Here is a 21,359-nt window from a genome sequence, read left to right as displayed (position 1 = left end):
CACAGAGAGCTGTTGGTGGAGCTACATCTCATGCCTCCTGATTTGGAGTTAATTAGGTTTGTATTTCTATTTTCTTCCCTAATTTTACATTCTTTCCTTCCTTTCATGGTGACCCCATAGTATCAATAATTACTATTTATTACTTAATAGATATGAATTACTCTGTATGAATTTTGCTTAGTGCTTTTTCTACCTTTAATCCTTAAATCAGCCTGCGAAAAAGTTATAGTTACACTCTTTTATAGATGAAGATAATGTGGTCTAGAAAGTTTAAGTGATTTTCCTAAAGTCACACAGCAGGTGGTGATATCAGAAAAATGAACACATATCTGTATGACCCAAGGCTTAAGCTTTTAAGAACTGGAAACTGGTTCTGGCAATATTCTGTACTTAGTTCACCCTACCTCCTGGATCCAGAAATTTCACTTCCCTAGATAGGTCATCTAAAGGTAACTTTTCAAAATACTTTTATTAACTAGTTTACTCTAAGAAATGATAAATAATGGTAACACTGTATTAACTTTCTGGGAATATTTTATTTTTATCAAAGGAACAATGTTATAAGCCAAAAAATTCAAATAGTAGTATTGAAAATTTACTCTTCAATGATTTAGGAAGGATCAAGACAACCTCTTGATGTCCTTGATTTATCACCTTCTATGTAGTATGGTAAGAAGAGATCAGATTTTAGAAATATAGATTATGTCTACCTCTTACTCCATATTCATTGGATAAAGGATTTGAGGATGCTTACTTTATATTTTTAATCTACTTTTCTTGCCTATATTTTGAAAATAATAATTTGTCCAATATATAGAATTATTAAATTATATTGAAAAACCATCTCCTACCTTTTGTGATAGCATGGATGAAAATGGAAAATATTATGGTAAGTGAAATAAGTGACAGTTGGTGAAAGACAAATACCATATGATCTCACTGATAAGAGGAATGTAATGAACAAAATAAACTAATGAACGGAATAGAATCACAGGCATGGAAACACTGCACAGACTGAAAGTGACCAGAGAGGAGGAGAAAGAAGGATAACAGCGGAAAGAAGGGGAGGGACTAGACAAAGAACATGTATGAATGACTCATGGACATGGACAATGGAGTGGGAATTGACTGTGGGAGTTGGGGATGAGATGGGTGGAGCAGAGGAGGGCGAAGGGAGAAAATTGGGACAAATGTAATAGAATAACAATAAAAATGGTTAAAAAACATTTTCACTTAGTGAATGGGGAGATTAGGAATATTATGAATAACAATTTTCTAAACTTAAAAGGTTTGTGTTTTACTAACTCATAGACATTTAGATTTGGAAAAAAGTAGACAGTTTCTGTAGTCTAGTGATGATAAAATATTTCTGAAAACAAAGCAAAACAAAACAAAACCCTAAGTCTCTAACTAAGGGAATTGGATGATGCCGTGGGAATGGACAGATAGTGTGTTGGGAATGATTCTCCCATCTCTGTCTGTACTTCCCTCAAATAAGCTCTCTCTATACATTTTATTCTTATATAAGAATTAACTTTGAATAAGGAGACTAAAACTAAAAATAACTTGAAATTTATTGATTTTATACACATCTAAGCAAGCAAAATTCCTTAATAATTTTCTACACTCTATAATATACCATAATATGTATAGAATACATATGTCAACAAAACTGTTCAAAATGGTGTGCTGTCAGTTTTTAAACAGTATTTATGGGTATTGGGAACTGACAGTAATATATTCTTTCTCTCCTCCCTAAGAGAGAAAACTCTTAAAAAAGAATATTTAGTATATACACATAATTTTCATCTACACAGCCATTTTCTGATTTCTACCTGAAATGCTTATTGTATCTTAATATTTATTCATTTATTTTAAAATAACTATTTTTTGTTTACAAGCTTTTTACATGTCTAATTATAAATACTATGTTAAAATTCATGATTCATATTGTTTTTGTTCCCAAATATGTTACTAGAACAATTTACACTAAATCTATTGAATCTAAATTCCTTAGTTGTTATTGACCATATTTAGTTTTAATTGAGCCAATATTTTACTATATTAAATTAGGTTTTAATAATATACTAAGAACATTACAAAATCTTTAAATCAGTTATAGGTCATTTAAATACTTCATGGAATATTAATTATGAATCTGTTATTAAAATCTTTAGGTGAAACAATGAAGAACTAGTTTTGTTACATGTTAGAGAATTCATGATTAACAAGTTTATTAGAAAAAGTTATACAAAATACTGATTTTGTGTTTCTTTCTTTTTGGTTGCTTTTATAAAATATGTAATACGCTGAGCAACATGAAAACTTTAGATTGTCTTGTCTTAAACTGATTAGTGAATATATGTGTGTTAACCATTCTGCTGGGAAAGACTCACAGGAATGAGGAACAAGTTAGAGAACACATTACGGGTATGGTTCACCTTAAGATTCATAAAAATATACCACATCTTCCGTGTTTCAGAATCACAGTCTAGTTAGGGAGAAAGATATGTTCATAAAAGTTTCTAGGGAGTGAAATAAGTAATGCAAAGGTACGTAGAATAAAAATACCAGTTCAGGTATACCTTAGGCCATTCAGTTCACTAATTAGCATAAATAAGGTATCAGTCTATGGAGTACAAGAGTTGCCCATCAACCCACATCATGCAGAAGAATGTTCTCTGTGCCCCAAAGCCCCTTTCTTTAGCTCTTCCTTTAATGGTAACATCAACCACAATACGTCCTTCAGCATAATCACAAAGGCTTTGTTAAAACTCTGCTAATCCCAACAAGTGTTTACCGCAAGGTTGGAATCACATTTCTTCTTTTCATATCAACTGCAATACATGACATACGAACATATTCCTTCTTCTATTTGCCTGAGAGGTAGGACTTTAAGCATGTACAAGACCACTTTAGACGATCTTTATAGAACCTTACTGTCTCTCAGCTCTCCCTCAGATTGCCAGTGAGCCTTTTTAGGCTACTTTTAAAATGTGGCTCGAATATTCTTATTTTGCTTTTTATAATTTTTAAAGATGTAAACTAAAATTATAAGAAAGGTGGCCAATTAAAGACTCATCCTGAAATTAAAAGATCCAAAATTAGTGATTAAACTCACTGGAGATACAACTCTTTAGATACCTGTAGTGGAAATAAACAAATAATTATTTTCTAAGTTTCAAGTTATTCATAGCATTTGGCACTTTCAGATGCCATTTTTCTTCTCTTGCAAACATTAACAATTATTTTGTAGGGAATAATTCTTTCAAAATTAAGCATTTGAGAAACAAAAAAAAAGATGGATATTAGAAATATTTATACAAATGTTTAGGCCCTGACTGGTGTGGCTCAGTGGATTGAGTGTTGGCCTGTGGACCACAGGGTTGCTTGTTCAATCCCAGTCTAGGGCACATACATGCCTGGGTTCCAGGCCAGGTCCCCAGAAGGGGCTCATGAGTGGCAACCACACATTGATGTTTTTCTCCCTCTCTTTCTCCCTCCCTTCTCCTCTTTAAAAATAAATAAAATCATTTTTAAAAAATGTTTAGTTTCTGTAAACCCTTCCCCTTTTCCCCTGAAATTCCCTCCCCTCCCCTCTCTGGTCACTGTCAGGAATCTAATATAAAGGACACATGGACAAAAACTAAAGGGGGTGGAAATGGGAGGGAGGTAGGGAGCACTGGGGGGCATTGTCTGGGGTGGGAGTAAAAGACAGAAAACTGTACTTGAACAACAATTTAATAAATAAATTTAAAAAAGAAAAAGAAAAAATGTTTAGAAAAAATACCAAGGCTTTTTCCCCCCAGAACTGTGCCTGTATTCTACACTCACATTATTAAATTCACATTTTGAAATATTTAAAAATGATTTTTAGAAAACAGTTAACATTCTCTGTACATAAACATCTTAAAAATCTCTTCTCCCCTACTGAGATAACAAGATAAGCATAGTTGGAATCCTAATATGATTGTGCTTTTATGCTCTCCTTTTTGTCCACAGTTCATAAATTGCTGTATTATCTGTCACAGTTCTGATTACATTTGTGAAAGAAATAAGATGCTTTTAGAATGAAAAAGAAGATATGCATCCTCAGTTCTTTAAACATATGACATTTGATACGGTTAATGGCATTATAATATAACAATGTTGTCTTCCCTCTATAAAAGTGACACCGCTGAAATATGCTCAGTAGAGTGGAGACTATAAATTGCTTTCCTGGAGCAATGTGATGTAGGGCATTCCTCACCTATGCTCTTTGCTCAGCTCTCTGTAACAAGCACAGCACACTTGCTGTAATTTTTGTTTTCTTTTAGGTGTACCCTTTGTAATTTACAAAGACCTATAAAGATGGTGTCTTAGAGTATCAGGTTACAAAATGTATATTAGCTATGGAATTCCACTTCCAAATAAAATCTTTCTTGGAGGCAATGCATGTAAAGCTTATAAAATTTAGCCTGGCTACAATTTCAGAGGACATGAAATTCTCCCTCATTCTTCCTATATATCCCCAGAGAGCATTCAGACCCAAACTCTATGAATCACCATTTAAAACCCCATAAATTAATACCTCATTAAAAATATCCAGGGATCACGGACCAGACTGTGAAATGTTTTAGATTGCAAATTGCATTATTGTCATAATGGCAGATATTTTTTGAGTAATTATTATTTGTGGACCATCTGTTAGTGTTATAGTTGTATTATCCCCAATATCCCTTATTAACATCATCTGAAGACAAGAAGTACTTCTGGGTACTATCCTTAATCTATTTTATAGAAAGGAAACTGTGGTACACTGTGTTTAAGGAAACTTCTGTATACAAATGCTAGCAAATGCTAAATGCAAGATTCAGACTGAGCTAATCTAAATCAAAAGTCTATTTATATAATAGATATATATTATTTTATCTCTGATACCAATTTTATTTCTAGAACTACCCCCTTTCCTGCCTATATCTATGTGATTCTATTGGAAATAAAAGTGGAGACCTACCACCTTACCAAAAACCAGGCATTTTACCTAGGGGAGCCACTCAAAATAATTCTTCTTTTGTAAAGTGGTTGGTCCAGGATGAGATCTATAAGTAGGAACAACCTCTTTTTCAGAGAATTGTAATGGATTCAGGGAAAGATGTCTTTCTCACAAATTTCAAGTACTTGTAAACCTGGATCTACTTGGAAGGGCTGGATTGGGCAGATATCTGTCTCACCATGTGGATAGTGAACAGTAAACCAAAGTCAGGAGGAGAATATGATGAAATAGTCACCTGAATTTTTTAGGTGTAAAGAAAAAAGTATATTCTTTAAATTTTTACCCCTGGGCTAATTTGAGTTGATTTTTTTCTATTCCTTTTTCCCCCCATTAAATATATTGGGATGACACTGAATAATAAAATTATGTAGATTTCAAGTGTACAATTCTGTGATATCTCATCTATATACTGTGTTGTGTGTTGGCTTTTTTAATTTCTTGGATATGTTTTTGGTCCCAATTGCTTCTTAATGCCTGTTGTTTGTCTTTTCATCCTCATTTATTTTTTATATTAAATGAACTACAAATAGATGTAAATAAATATTCTTTGTAGAAAAATATTTTTAGAATTATATTTTGCTAATTGAGTTTAAAGTTTATAGCCTCTATTCATAAATATTTCCTATATGGATATTCTAATTATTTCTTTTCTCAAGGTCAAAATTTAGTAGTATAATTTCACTAACATACTGATATTGACAATTGCTGATTTTCTAAAGTCTGATGAAAGAGAAAGGCAATAGTGGAGGGGGGAAACCTAATATTCTATGACATATTTTCCACTTGGAGTAAATATTTCTCACAGGGGACAGTACCACAGGAAGCTGTTTCGTGCCAGTTGACTGGTCACTAGTAATAGATATTGTAGGATGGATAAAATGGATCTTCCACTCCTTTTAACTGAATTTGTTTTTATTCCACATAAAAACATCAATAAGCCTGATTTCCTCAGTTCTATATACTAGGTCCCTGAGAACCAAGCCAGTTTGTGTTACCAATCTCTTTTCCTTCCATTTTCACTGCCTCAGTTTTCCAGAATTGGCAAAACTCTCCTTGTTTCCTATAGTAGCACATGTATTATTCTCTCCTTCATGCATTCTGAACTTCCTCACTCACCTGTTTTATCTTGAGGAAACTCTTCTTCATGATTAGAGATATATCTTAAAAGTCATTTCTTTAAACACGGTATTTTTAGATGTATATTTGAAAACCTTACTGCCATTACCACCACTGTTTAGCCAAAGGCCTGACATGTAGTACTCACCACTCAATAAATGGAGAAATTAGAGGAAAATAAGAGAACCAACCACAAAACATTCAGCCTAGTGACAGTGTATAGGAGTGCTTGCATTTTCACACAGCCACCCCATTGTAGTAGGGTATTTGTGTTCCACTTCCTACTTTTTTAACCAGTTTTCATTTATTCATTAATCCAACAGTTAGATGCCAAATATTGTATCATAATATAAAAATATAACACTTCTTCCTTTAAGCACTACAGTTGTATTAAACAAAACAGCTATATAACAAAATATTTTAGCCTAATTACTAATTATAAAAGAATAATTTACAGAGGGCTATATTAGTGGAGAGGAGGACACAGAGTTTTAGATAAGACTCTTTAAATAATTTTGACATACCCTCACAAATATTCATAGTTAATTAATGTTCCTTGTAAAAAATCTTTTATAATTTACAATGAAATGTCTCATACCTGTTTTTAACTGAAATCATTGATTTTTGAACACTTTATATTAAATATTAAAGCATTAAATATAATATTTTATGTTTCTTTACCTGTCACTTACGAATACACCCAGTAAAATAATAAATCAACCAAATTAATTGTAAGCCCAAGGAGACACATACCTACAGGCCCCTCACACCTTTACTTCCTGCTGCACACAAATGGTTTGTTACTTCTGCAAGGAAGTCCATACACACACATACACACACACATGTATAGATGTGTGTGTATACATATATATGTATACACACATATGCATATATATGTGTGTATATATATAAACTATAGTCTATATATGTATATAGTATATATACATATAAATATATGTGTGTATATACATGTCTATATACATATATAGTCTATATGCATGTATATATGTGTATATGCGTAGACTATATGTGTATATATACATAAATGCACATGTGTGTATGTATATATATATAGTCTATTAGTCTCAGGACTGTAGTTTAATTATCATAAATACTATTAATCATTTTTCTAGTAATTTGTTTTTTCATTAAAATAGCCATGCTCATTAATCATAATTACAACCTAAAGTTTTTTAAAATGAAATATATATCTATCTTCATATAAAATCCACTTTACTTCTCTATTGCCCACAATTACACTAAGAAAACTGTGGGAGGCAACTTGAAACAAATAGTTTCTTCAAATTTTGTCTCAGTATTAATAATGCCCTTGGGTGTATCCATCATCATAATGGATTTTGTCACAGCATGATTAAGTGAAGAAGTAATTTTTACTCCTATAAAATGGCTTTGGTTATGAAAGTATCCTACTTCTATCTGGTTCCTTTCACCAAGGTTTTGCTATTATCGAGCACCCTAGTTTTCACAGTGCTAAAAGGTATAGAGGGCTAGGTTATCACAGAGTACTATTAAAACAGATGAACTTTACTATCTGGTTCCTTCTTTTGACACCCTTTACAGATTGTAAAATATCTCTATATGATTCTGCAGTTTGAATTTAAGGATGCAGTGGGCATAAACAGAAATTTGGGTAGTGATCAATTATTTTATTCATGTATTGAGTACCCATTAAAAGCTAAAAATTATTAATGCTGAACAAAGCACATGAAGATAGAGCTTAGAGTATAATAAGCAATGCTGTTTTGAGGTACTATGAGCAAAATCTTAGCAAATTAGTACTAATTTAGTGGTTAAATGCTCTAGGTGAAAAACTGTGTAAACAAAGAGGAAGGAACTACAATCTGTTCAGCCATAACTTCTATAAGGCCTTATTTCTACTGAAGCTTGGAAGACCAGAAGATGACAAAAACTACAAGAAAGAATCTCTAACGGTGAAGAAATTGTACTTGAAAGGGCCTTGGGTTTGGAAAAAGCTCAGGTTACACACAAAGACAAGGAAATGTATTAGATTATTTATCCTATGCTTAAAAAAACAGTAAAATAGGATATTTTATTATCACTTGGGGGGGGCCTCACCAGCAGGGCCCCCATGGCTGCCATGGATGAGAATAAGTCTACCAAGACAAGATCTGCTTGGGGAGATAAGGTGGTCAATCTCTTGAGGGAGAAAGGGCCAAGAGCCTTTTCCTCAATGGGCTTTTATTGAGTTCCTTTTACACAGGAATACAGGTAAAGCTCATTAATCATTACCAGACAGTAAGGCTCAAATAATAGATAACAGAACTCTGAGGGCCTATTTTGAGTCAGGGTCAGATAGGTAAAGGGCCATAAGACTTCGAGGAACAAACTCACTTCCTTCTCGGACCCTTATCATTGAATTGAGAGCATTCTGAACAAAGCAGGTTTCACAGGATTTTACTATTCTTTCTTAGGCCCAATCACCCTAGGGGACCCCACCCTTTCCAGCACAGGGCGAGACCCACCACCAACCTTGTTTCAGGCTTCAGTCAGGCAGGGGAAGTAAGGCAGCCAAGAGATTAAGAGACTTCCCAGACCCAGGCTATGTCAAAGCCAAGGGTCAAGGATCCATCATCCCCTTTTGCTATAGTCCCCCAATTCCTTCCCTGGGGGATCCCCATGATCATGCCTATCTTAGGTTGTTCCTCCCTTGAGGAATCTTACCATCATCCGCTAACCAATCAAGCACTGGGGGCCAGGCAGGGTGAAGTAAAAGGAGTAGAAGCAGAGCTCCTGCCAAGGAGATAAACTAAGGAGATAAACTTTGTCTCCTTAGTGGCTTATGGTCTGAAGGTTGCTCGCACAGCCTTAGCCATGAGGGGGGTTACAACTTCTGAAACCAGGCAGGGCATTTCCCAATAATCACTATGTATATTTTACAGAAAGTATTTTGTAAAATGAAAATTGCCCTTGGCTGGTGTGGCTCAGTGGATTGAATGCTGGCCTGAGAACCAAAAGTTTACTGGTTTTATTCCTGGTTAGGGCATATGCCTGAGTTGTGTGCTCTGTCCCTGGATAGGAGCGTGTGAGAGTCGACCATGTATTCCTCAGTTTCTCCCCCTCTCTTTCTCCTTCTCTTTCCTTCTTTCTAAGAAGGAAACTAATAAGTAAAAAAAAATAAAAGATCATATTTTAAAGATTATAGACAATAAAGGCACTCTTCCTATGAACTTCATTTCATTACTAATCATTGAGTTAATATGTATTGCTTCATTGTAGAAGAGCTTTATACAAGTTCATGTATGTCAATGAAGAGTTTGCTCTCTTTTCCCCACGTCCCAAAATGAAGTCAGACTCTGATAATGACTTTCGAAATAGCAGTTATTTGTGTGGAGAGGAAAGCAGCACTTGGAGATGCTGAGACTTCATTCACAAGCATATGTCATTCTTGTGCTGTCTGCATTTATTACCTTGCCTGGAATACTGTTTATTAAACTATTTTTAAAGTGATATTAAGAAATAATTTGTTTTCTCAGATTTTTAAAAATGTTATAGGTCTTTAACAATATTGAGAGCTTTTCAGTTAAGATTCAAAGTTGCAAAATATGTGATAAACCTGTGAGCAAACTTAACAGTACAGAATTTGTAATAATATTTATTTTACTTTCAGCAGCCAGACTGACCTTCTGGCTGTAGGTCTGTCTCGTTGGGAAGGCTTCCCAGAGTTCGTGCAATGGAGTATGACAGCGCCTCCTAGAGTCCATCATTCCTTAGCCTTTCAGACCTTGTTTCTACTCTGTTTCATGCTCATTGAACTCTGCTAGGCTGGTGGTCTCCAGTTCAGCTGAACGGTAGCTGAACTCCCACCGCAGACCTGCCCCGTCACCTCCGTCTGCCTGGTTTGTCCCCTTAATATCCACGTGGCTCGCTCTATCAACCTTCATGTTAATTCTCAAATGGAGAATTAATGCAGCTTGTCACACAAGCATTTCCTGAGTGGTGTCGATAAACTAGCAGCCTCCATTGCCATGGACTGCACCCTTGCCACCCTCTATTTTTCTTATTGTGCCTGATTTTTTCCCATAATACTTTTCATCTTACATATTTATGAGCATATATTGATGTATTTATTATCTCTACTATGCTCTGTGAGAATAGAAATTTTGTGTATTTCCCTGCTTTGATTCCCGATATCTAGAAAAATTCCATGATTCTAAACCATAATGACATGTTTAATCAATGAATTTGGGAATTTATTTAGTGTTTCATTGGGCAATTTTAAGTAATTTACAATTAATTGATGAAAACAAACACTTGAGATTATGATATTCACAAAAAAGCAGATTAAAGGAAATTCTCCAGTTTTTTAAATAGAATATTATAGTTGATTTGTTTTGAAATATATATGCAAATATATTCAACTACGTTTAATATAATTTGGAATTTTTATAATCACACTTTTCTAATTTATTTTATAAAATTACAATTTTAAAAATCGGAGGACCAAATTTGTTTGTGAAAGTGAGTAGGACCATAGCTACTAACATAATAGGCTAGTTTTTGAGCAACTAGCCTATTTGCTCAAAGGAGAAAAGAGCTAATGCTGTTTTTCCCCTCTTTTCCAGGCTCATTGATTACCTGGCCTAGGCCTAGAAAGATTTCCCTTGATAAAAGGAGAAATGGAGGGTGCTTTAGAACCGAGGTCAAAAGTTAAGGATTCTTTGTATCAACATCGAAGTTCTAAGTGAGATTGAAGGGAGACATCTCTCTTTTCCTTTTCTTTTATGCTTCATGTTGCTTGACCCTGTTAGTATTATTTAAGAACCATTTCTCCTAAATCTTATGCTTATTCTACTATAGATAATGTCTCAGGTCTAGTGGTGAAAGTATAAAGTTCAAGTTGTTTACTAATATTCATTGCTGTGTGGATGCACCCCTGGGCTCAGCAGTCCAAAATAAAGTGGAGGAGTAGATAACAGTGAGAGAAAGTTCCCTGGCAGCAATCTCCAGAGCTGTTGTGAAAGAGCACACCTCTGTCCAGGGGACCAGCTTTCTAGGCAATTTCCCAATCAACAAGATTCAGACATTAGAAGAAGGCAAGATGCTAAAAAACACTGAACAACAGACAGAATATAATTGTAGAACAGTAACTGTGGCCTTGGAATAAGACAGAAGCCAAGTTATTGGGTCCATGCTTTCTGTGTACAATAATATGCCAGATAATAGCTTTGCCATAATAATTCTGATTAGTAAAACGGACAAGAAGGATAAGCATCTGGAAGGTTGTGGTGAAGACTGGATAAGGTTAAATAACTGGCCATGTAAGAGGCGAGCACTGCCTGTTTCTCATCTTTCTTTTGTTCATAAATACATAGTACAATCTCAGTTAACAATGGGGAAATAAATATGATGATTTCAGATATGTTCACTAAACCTCATTTTTAAAAGAAAATCATCTACACACCTTGTAGCAAAATTGTGCAAAAAGTGTGCAATTAGTTGCATTTTTTGGCTTGATAAATTTTATCAATGTAATTGCCTCCACCGACCAGCACCACCACTGGGTTGCTTGGTGTTAGTGCTTGCCATCTTGTGAGAAAACACAGTGCAGGAATGAGAAAGGGTTTAAAATGACATCTTTTTTTTTTTTTTTTTTCAAAGGAGGAGAAGCTGGAGGCCCGATTTAGATAAAATTGAGTCACACAAATGCCCACCCTTTTCAATAATCCTTTGACATATGAACTACATGAAACAAAATTACTCGCGGTGTACTAAAATGTGTCTTTAGCTATAACAAATGTGTCTGCATTTAATCCAACAATTTGGAAAATGAAGGAAGTTAATAATGAAACTAAGAACATGACTGGTTTTCTGTTTTTTTATGAAAAAAATTAAGGACCCTTAGGAACTATGATTGGTCATCTGGGCCACTCAAAATTGAATGAACTTTGGGATTGAAAAAATACAGAAGGATAAAATATTACATATTGGGGAAAATTTTTATTTGTTAAGTTGCTATTGCAATAATACTTGGAAAATATCACTGTGTGACCATATTTCTTTCCTTTCAGTACGGATACAAACTGTTACAGAGCAGTTGTCTTTAAGAAAATTAATCCCTGAAGTACATTCAGCACATAGGTAATGATAATACTGAAAAAGTACCGAATGTCATCTGATATAAAGTAACTGTGGTTTCCCATGTGTGAAATAAAAGAGAAAAATAAATGTTGCTTCCAGGAAAGACATGGTATTAATGCCTCTGTAAAAATATTAACTTTGTTAAAAATTTATTTTTCAATTATATTTGACATACACTATTAGTTTCACTGTACAAGATAGTGAGCAGGCATTTATATATCTTAGGAAGTTATCCTGAGGAGTCTAGTATTCAGCTGACTGCATACACAGTTATTACAATGCTATTGACTATGTCCCCTGTGCGGTACTTTACACCCCCATGACTATTGCAATAACGGGTAATTTGTACTTCTTAACCCCTTTTATATTTTCACCCATCCTTCCAAACCTCTCCTGTCTCTTCTCTGTAAGTTTATTTATGTCTTTTGTGCTTATTTTATTTACATTCCAAATGCAAAAAAATAATTATCAGTAAAATGTCTATATTACCCAAAGCAATCTACAGATTCATTGCGATCCCTATCAAAATGCCAATGGCATTTTTCATGGAAATAGACCAACTAATCCCAAACTTTGTGTGGGACCACAAAAGACCTCAAATTGCCAAAGCAATCTTGGTAAAGAAGAATTAAGTTGGAGATATCATTCTACCTGATATCAAACGATACTACAAGGCCATGGTATTGGAATAAATACAGACATAGATCAATGGAACAGAATAGAGAGTCCAGAATCAAACCCACTTCTATACAGTCAACTAAATTGTGACAAAGGAAGTAAGAATATACTATTGGGCCCTGGCTAGTGTAGCTCAGTGGATTGAGCATGGGCCTGCAAACCACATGATCATGGTTCGATTCCCAGTCAGGGCACATGCCTGGGTTGGAGGCCAGTTCCCAGCAGGGGACTCACGAGAGGCAACCATACATTGACATTTCTCTCCTTCTCTCTTTCCCTTCCCCTCTAAAGATAGATAAATGAATAAAAATTTAAAAAAAGAATATACTATTGGGTGAAGACAGTCTCCTCAATAAATAGTGTTGAGACAACTGGACAGAAATATTCACCCCCCCCAAAAAAAGACCACTTTTTTTACACCATATACAAAACAAACTCAAAAAAAAGATTAAAGACTTAAATTTAAGTCTTTAATAAAAAGAGAAAGTCTTAAATAAAAGACTTTCTTACTTATCCTGTAAGTCTTAAATAAAACTCTTAGAAGAAAACAGACAGGAAGCTCTTTGATATCACTTAGCAACATTTTTGGAGATATGTTGCAAGAGAAAAGAAGAAAAATAAAAAAAAAAACCCAGGCAAGAGAAACAAAAGAAAAATAAAACCAATGGGACTATATCCAAAGAAAATATTAATTATTCAAACACATGCATCTGAAAGTTCATGGTCTGTGCTGACAGTCTGTGACACTGGCTTGGTTTAGTTAAAGCTTCCCCGCCAAAAAAAAAAAATCAAAATAAAAAATATATAATGTTATTTTTAAAAATTTAGTTTGTAGTTGTATTAACAATGAAATCTAATGGAACATTTTAATTCCTGGTAATATAAAATTACTGATTTGATTTCTGGAAAATTTGAACAAATATATATGATGAATTTGAAAAAATTGAGTATTTCATCCAGATTTTGTGGAATGAGATTTCCTGGTTTCACCCTTTTTTGTGAGACAAAGTGCTGGGAGAGTAACGGGTGCCTGATGCCACTTCTCATTTCACTTTTTCTCTGGGATCTGGATGAGCCCAAATCTCACAAAACAACTCTAAGCTTTAATTTAACTTCCATTTCTATTTTACAGGTCTCACTCTAATTTAGAAAAGCAAGCTGATAATCACCAGAATTACTTAAAAGCCAAAATGAGTTGCATTAATGTCTGAACAAAACTACTTATCTCAATATCTACATATAATTGCCATCAATACAATTCTATAAACATTTTGATTATTTTACATAGTGACTTTCTCCTTTGAATGGTATATCACATTATTTGATTATCATGATAATTTCATATGTAAGCATACATACATATGATACTTAGTTATTCCTTCCAAAATTTCCTTACCTCGGTAAATGATATGACTAACCAATTGTTCAAGCAAAGGAAAACACAAACCAACAATTAGACGTTATTTTTTTTAACTTTTTTTTTTAAGATTTTATTTATTTATCTTTGGAGGGGAAGGAGAGAGGGAGAGAAACATCAATGTATGGTTGCCTTTCATGCGTCCCCTGCTGGGAGTTGGAATGCAGGGAACTGGTCTGCAACCCAGGCATGTGCCCTGACTGGGAATCGAACCGCAANCTCGGTAAATGATATGACTAACCAATTGTTCAAGCAAAGGAAAACACAAACCAACAATTAGATGTTATTTTTTTAACTTTTTTTTTTAAAGATTTTATTTATTTATCTTTGGAGGGGAAGGAGAGAGGGAGAGAAACATCAATGTATGGTTGCCTTTCATGCGTCCCCTGCTGGGAGTTGGAATGCAGGGAACTGGTCTGCAACCCAGGCATGTGCCCTGACTGGGAATCGAACCGCAATCCTCTGATTCGCAGGCCTGTGCTCAATCCACTGAGCTACGCCAGCCAGGGCTAGACGTTATTTTTAAATCCTCATATTTTGTGATTCCCACTAGTTTGTCCTATTATTTTTACCCTCAGAATGGGTTTCAAATCCTTTCATTTTTTCATCATCATTGTCAACCTACCATCCAAACCATCATTGCTTTTCTGCCCTGAATAGAATATTCTTTATACCATGCTTCCTATTTGCATTCTCTCTACACAGAAGACAGCATTATCTGTGCAAGGTTGTATTACCTCACTACTTACATATATTCAATGAGTACCCAGAACTCAACACCCAGACTCTGTAACTGATCTCCTTGGCTATATAATTTGGTTCCTGTTTCGCCTCTCTCCCCACTCACTATTGTGCCCTTCCTGTGCTGTCCTTGGTTCCAGATTTGCAACTTTTATGCCTGTGACTAACTTCGGCTGCTCTCCCACAGGCCGTTGGAATGGATGGTATCTTCTCATCCTCGAGACTCATGAGGTCCACCTGCCACCCAACTACTGGAAGAGGTTTTCCCTGATCACTTTAACTAAAAGAAGCCCCATAGTCTCTGGTAATTATCTATCACATCATCCTGTTTTTCACCTTAGAATTGCATTTTACTCCTCCCATCACTTTGTTGTATATATTTGCCCCCCAAAATGTTTCTTGAAGCAGTAATGGAGGCAGGAACAAAGGACAATAAAAAAATCTCTCATTCACCAGCAATTAGAATGATGTTTTTGCACGTCAATGAAACTTAATATTTATTAATTAAATGAACTAGTAAATTAGAATTTTTATTAGTATTATAAAATTCAAATATATAAAACCAAAAAATGTGTTCTTTTCTTCAATGAAATATTTTGCTCACTGACATCATTAGTCATTCTCTGTTCACTTACTTATTTATATCATTTATTATAAATATCAAATGTTTATAGTATTCCTTTGTTGGCCCCCCTGACTAGCAACCCATGGGCAATCAATCACAAACTTCAGTGGGCTCAAACTAGTTAATGCCTCTTAAAATTCTTCTCTTCTTTTCTTAGAACCCCCACTTCAGGCCCTTATGTATAAAGTCTTTTCGTTGATCAAACTCTTTTTATTTTTATTTCTAAATTGTGCTTCAACATTTTAAATAAATCTCCCAGGGTACGACTTTCTCCCTACCATTCTCCTACTCAGAAGTTGCTACTAGTCCTCTGCAGTTTATTGGCTAAAGTAAAAACTCCTTTGGCATTCAAGCTCTTTAGAGATGTGGCTCAGAGTACATTTCTAACTCATTTTCTCCCTTTCACTATGTATACATTGTTTTTTTGTGTGTAGAAAAACTGTGCATGTTCTTAAGTCTACATGCTTGCTTAATATGCATCCTTCCTGTCTAAATTTTATCTGTCTCTCAGAAAATACTTTTAATCCTTCTGTAGCAAGCCCAGTCTATGGTCTGGATTCTTCAATAAATTCTCTGCAAATAACCCCAACATTTCTTTCTAGTCATATTTGCATCTATTCACCTTTCAAAAACACTTGTTCTAGAGACAGAATGCAGCAGCTGAAAGAGCAGTTACTTTTGAATTTCACAGATTTGAATAAAATCCAAGTGCTAATACTTTCATACTGTTTTGGAAAAGTGAACAAGGAATTTAACATGCCTGAGATTTGGAATTACCTACTCATAAAGTTAGACTAATAAGAATTATGTAACAGGGTGGTTTTTTGAGGATTAAATAAAGAATACGTACTTGTATGCACCTACTGTCACCCAAAACATGTAGTTATTCCATCTCTAATTCTTTGACTGGGGAATGACATATTTTTTTTCAAGTCTCAACTCAATTCTCGTCTGTTCCAAAGTGGCTTCCATGGTCATGACAGTCCTGTTTGCTTTCTTCTCCCAGTTTGTGAAATAATGGTTTTGCTGCCATTTAGAATGATTTTGTCTTTTACTCTCTTAATATTCATTTTATTTTTTAGTTTATTTAGATAACATACCAGCATTTACTGAACATGTGCTATATTTCATCACTGTGCTAGACATTTTCATCCACATTAGAAATTTGAATAATATTATTTCATTGATGAAAAACACTGAAGATGATAACAAATTATCCAGGGTCCCACAGCTTCTCAAAGGCTGAGGATCCAAACTTGTGCCTTTAAATTTCATGCTCATGGTTGTTAAAAATGATTGCAATTTATGTTTTGTTTTGTGCCTTATTATTTCAAAATAACCATAAACTTCCTGTAAAAAAGTAATACTTTGTATAGTTTTTAAAAATCATATTCAGTTTTGCAGTCTAAAATGCTGTCATGCTCCTTTAACTGAATGTGCACACACCCTTAATGTTCACTGAGTGTCTGTCTATATGCAGTTCGTAAAAGGTGAAATTGCATGTGTGTGCATGTATGTAGGTATACATATACACATATTTTATTTAAAATGCTTGTGAATATATATATATATATATAAATTTTATATATACAGGTGTGTATGTAATTTGTTTTAAAATTAAATTAATATCAAGGCTATTCTTCTCAACATTCCCTTTTCATTTTTTAAAAATGCCATCATAGTATATATATCACCAAACTCTCTCTCTCATATACATGCATTTCAGAAAGTTGAATTTAACTATCTTAGCCTGAAAATGCAGTCTTTGATTTCTAGGGAGATAAAAAGTCTCAGTTCTTTCTGCCCTCCATTCTTTCCTTCCTTCCTGCATTTGCTGCTTTATTTTTTCTGGGGGAAAAAAACCTAATTACAACTAAACACTATTGAGAAGAACAGCTAAAATCGTGGGCCCTGGAGTGAACCATAACTTAGTCTTAACTTCTTAATCACAGGAAGTTAATCCATTTCTCTCTGGCCAAGGAAATAATTTTTTAAAAATTCAAGGAATGGTTCTTTGTACTCAGGTTACATAATATTTTTTAAAAAATGCGTTCTCTATTGTTTAAAGTTTGAATGTCATTAGCGTGGGAAATAAAGTAACTAAGAAATAGACTCCTTTCCATGGGATCTTCTTTTTCACAATAGGAACATATCACAAATATGTTAGTTATTTATGCTTTAGGGAAAACACTGCTAATAGTGAAATGTGCAATTACTTGTACTTGTTAAATACTGTAAATAATGAGGAACACAGACAAGTAATGGTGCTTATGTTTACAGGAACCCTAAATTTAAAATATTTAGCTATTAAATATTTGTGTGAATAGTAATCTGATATTCATTTTTAAGTACCTTTTACGTTTTGAGTTTAATTTTTGCTGTCTTTATAACCAAAAATATTCACATTCCGAGGCAGCACCAGGAATAACCAGAGCAATGGCCATGCAATTTATAAGACAACAATATCCCTTTTAATATCCTGCAGAGCCCCCGGAAAGAAGCATTGATTATAGTAGGACACTAACTTATTTTATAACTAGAAATCGTCTGCATTCCACACAAACAAGATTTATACTTGCAGTTTTGAGTAACTGCCGTGAGGAACTTTTGTAATCAACCTGCTGGCTCAAAACTCTGCAACAGAAAGACTGTTGAAAATAAGATTAAAAGAAGCTTTTATCCATGAAAGATATGGCAAGAGGTTAACAATTTCCCTTGGTTTTCAAAAAGGTCAGCCACAGAGGAGGTAAATAACGAAAGTTAATAGAATTGGTTATCGCTGGTGCCGAACACAGTGGAGCAGGACTGCTCTCGGGGCGGGAAGAATGTCCCACGGCTTCACAGGCCGTTTAGAACATTTTCCGATGGCCAGGAGCCTCTTTCCCTGAGAACTGGCAAACTGCCGCGTTTGTAAGTGTACATGAATAAATAGAATGGAAATACTAATTTGGATCAAGCTGAATTTACAATTTATTTGCGGTCAACTAAATATTGTTCTAAAATGTTACCAACACAAAAATGTAATACTACGTAGCAGACATTTTGACTGTTTTTTCATTTTCCCCCCACTGCCACACTTCTTTCATTCGCGCAGAGCTTTTATATTTTTTAGATGTTCTTCTTCCATTTACCGCGATTGCCTGGCTCCAGATCAGTTTCTTCATAGACCACTGATTTTCAGACCTGACTGTAAATTATCATCAGATTCTTTTCTAAAAAATGATTTTGAGAGCCCTGGCTGGTGTAGCTCAGTGGATTGAGCGCGGGCCTGCGAACCACACAATCACGGTTCCATTCCCAGCCAGGGCACATGCCTGGATTGCAGGCCAGTTCCCAGCAGGGGACTCTGGAGAGGCAACCATACATTGATATTTCTCTCCCTCTCTCCTTCCCTTCCCCTCTAAAGATAAATAAATAAAATCTTTAAAAAAATGATTTTGAGAGAGAAAGAGAGACATTGAACCTGCAACCTTGGGCCTATCAGGGCAACACTCCGAGGTACCTGGCTGGTTCTCACCTGGATATTTAAAAAATTTAACAATGCCTGGGTTGTAGCATGAGATCCTGTGATTTAATTATTTCAAACCGGGTCACAAAAATTTACAACTGAGAAATCTCCAAGTGGTTCTAAAGTGAGGGAATGACTGACAATCAACAGACTAGAGAGTTGTCACGGAAATGTTGTTTCTCTGCCAGTGATTGTTTTTGGTGTGGGCACATGACCAATTTCTAGCCAAGGAGAGATGAGAAGAAATTCGCTTGAAGGTCTCTTAGGGAAATCTTCCTTTTTTTTAATAAAAAGGAATTTGCAGGAACAGAAAGTTCATTCGCAACTCCTCGACATTGTGATCGAGAAGTGAATGTGTGGAAGAGAAGCCATCACAAAGCCAACATGGTGACATTGACTAATGTAGCACTCGGGTTCTTGAGGGCATTGTTAAGTCATTAATGAAGCAACTGTCCAATTACTGTATGCTTAACCTTGTTATAGGAGTTAAGTCATTTACTGGAAGCAGCACTCTTGCTGATCTAAGCTTTGAAGAAACCAGTTTTGTTAGCTCCTGAAAAGAACAAAACTTATGACATCTTNTAGGGAAATCTTCCTTTTTTTTTAATAAAAAGGAATTTGCAGGAACAGGAAGTTCATTCGCAACTCCTCGACATTGTGATCGAGAAGTGAATGTGTGGAAGAGAAGCCATCACAAAGCCAACATGGTGACATCGACTAATGTAGCGCTCGGGTTCTTGAGGGCATTGTTAAGTCATTAATGAAGCAACTGTCCAATTACTGTATGCTTAACCTTGTTATAGGAGTTAAGTCATTTACTGGAAGCAGCACTCTTGCTGATCTAAGCTTTGAAGAAACCAGTTTTGTTAGCTCCTGAAAAGAACAAAACTTATGACATCTTTACATCACTCAATAGGTATTTTTAAGCTCCTATTTTCTGCCAAGAATTGTTTTAATTGCTGGCATTTACACTGGAGAACAAAACAAAACAGAGAACCTTGTTATCATGAAATGTACTTTTCAGTGGGGGAAATATGAATATAGAAAATAATTAAAATATGTTTCATAGGGATAAGTAATAAAGAGGAAAAACAAGTAATCAGAAAAGGGCATGGGGAATGCTAAGTGGTTAGAGTTTGGGGTACAGTACCATGAAAAGCCTCATGCAGAAGGTGATTCTTTGAATAAAGACCTAAAGGAAACAAAGGACCTGGTGGATGTGGATACAAAGCAAGAGAAGAGCGACGCTGACAGGTTCCAGGTACAAAAAGGGGCAGGGATGTTGGAGCTGAATGAGTGAGAAGAAAAAGAGGAGAGATGAAGCTCTACAGGCAGGGGGAACCAGAATAAGGACTTTGACCTTTACTTTCTGCGACTTGGGAAGCCAGGAAGAGTTGTTCATTAGAAGATATGCTCTTGTATTTTTTCACAGGATCACCTAGATGCACTTTGATGAATGGATCAGGATAAAGGAGTAGGGGAAGTGAGAAGTATGTTAGTTAAGAGCTATGGTAATAATCGGATTTTGGTAATTTTGCTGAATATTGGTAAGGTTATTACACTTAGGGTGATGATGAGAAAATTTCTGGATAAAATTGGAGAATCAAAGACAACACAGTTTGGCATTTTATTAAATTTATATATAGTTTTTGAATAACAAACTTCCTAGGAACACCGATTACGAATCCATCTCTTTTCCTCCCTCTTTCCTCTTAATTACAACACTCCAAACTACAGACCTATAGTAAGGCCTTCATGAGTGGTGTGATTCTACTCCTCTCTCCCCTTTGTCAACAGATCTGATCAAATCCTATGAACAGAGGAGACAGCAACCAAAGGGCAAATGCCCTCTTGGTAACCTAATCCTACCGTGTGCAACGCTCTCGCAAGAATCTCATGGAACATAGTTAGAAAATCATGTGGTTTTCTAATAATCAAGTCTTCTCATTTAAAAGCAAAGCAAAAAAATTCTATTGTAAGACATTTTTTTCTGTTCCCTTCCAGTCTTCTACTGAGGAAAATGTGTCACCATTCCATACATAAAGTTCACAGTAAGATATTAATTGCATTTTATAAGAGAACTCAAAATTCAATATTTAGCTTTTTAAAAATCTTCGCC

The sequence above is a fragment of the Sturnira hondurensis genome, unplaced genomic scaffold (assembly GCF_014824575.4).
Source record: "Sturnira hondurensis isolate 20B ecotype Veracruz unplaced genomic scaffold, ASM1482457v3 Scaffold0006413, whole genome shotgun sequence".
Taxonomy (NCBI): Eukaryota; Metazoa; Chordata; class Mammalia; order Chiroptera; family Phyllostomidae; genus Sturnira; species Sturnira hondurensis.
Note: the sequence above shows the minus strand (reverse complement) of the source record.